We start from the raw sequence: 861 nt of genomic DNA, 5'->3' as shown, positions 1-861 counted from the left end.
TTTCTTTCTTTCTTTTTCTTTATTTCTTTCTTTCTCTCTTTCTTTCTTCATTTCTCTCTTCATTTCTTTCTTTCTTTCTTTCTTTCTTTCTTTCTTTCTTTCTTTCTTTCTTTCTTCCTTTCTTCCTTTCTTCCTCTCTCTCTCTCTCTCTCTCCACATAGTGTATCACACCCCCTTAATTGCAGGTGCTCTGCCCAAAGGGAATGCAAATTTTAATCTCTGAAGTTTTTTTGTTTTGTTTTTGTTTTTTTCTCTTAAAGACCAGCCTTAACCCCAAGTCATTCTGGCTCCCATGGATTGGCCAACAATAGATCTTAGGCCAAGCCCTACTTGGTCTATTTTTGGGCCCTGGTGCTCAGAATGAATATAAATAGCAGTTGTTTCTATTTTAGCCAGAAACCCTGAGGGTCTTCTCTTTCCTGATCTATATTTTTTAAAGAGACCATTCTTTGCCTCATTTCTTATTGAGCCTTAATCACTGAACAAATGCTGCTTGAGTCAAACTGAGACTTGTGAAAAGACCTTACCTTGAAAAGGCCAAGGTCTCCCACTGCAGCCTGGTCCATCTCAGGTTGTCCTGATCCATATCTGGACACTGGACCCAGATGGCTCCAGAGGAATAAGTGAGGCTGGTGACCTTTGCACAGCCCTCCCTCACTTAAATCCACTTCATTTGCACATCATGGCATCACCTCTCAGATGTCCTGGCGCTCTTTGAGAATGAAGAACAAACAGCAACTTTAATAGTTTCCTGGGATGGAAGGATTGAGAGGTTTTTTTGTTTGTTTGATTTGTTTTTGTTTTTGTTTTTGTTTTTTTCAGGATAGGAGAGATATGGGCATGTTTGTAGGCAGCAGGGAG

At 40.1% G+C, this 861-nt stretch overlaps 1 pseudogene; it reads right to left on the bottom strand.

Moving 5' to 3' along the window:
- LOC114044088 overlaps nucleotides 1–586 on the bottom strand; it is a 126,416-nt pseudogene extending 125,830 nt beyond the window's left edge.
- Nucleotides 587–861: the final 275 nt, after the last annotated feature.

The sequence above is a fragment of the Vombatus ursinus genome, unplaced genomic scaffold (assembly GCF_900497805.2).
Source record: "Vombatus ursinus unplaced genomic scaffold, bare-nosed wombat genome assembly UNPS02014772.1, whole genome shotgun sequence".
In the NCBI taxonomy this organism is placed as follows: Eukaryota; Metazoa; Chordata; class Mammalia; order Diprotodontia; family Vombatidae; genus Vombatus; species Vombatus ursinus.
The sequence above is the reverse complement of the archived record's forward strand: the minus strand, read 5'-3'. Positions and strand labels throughout refer to the sequence as shown.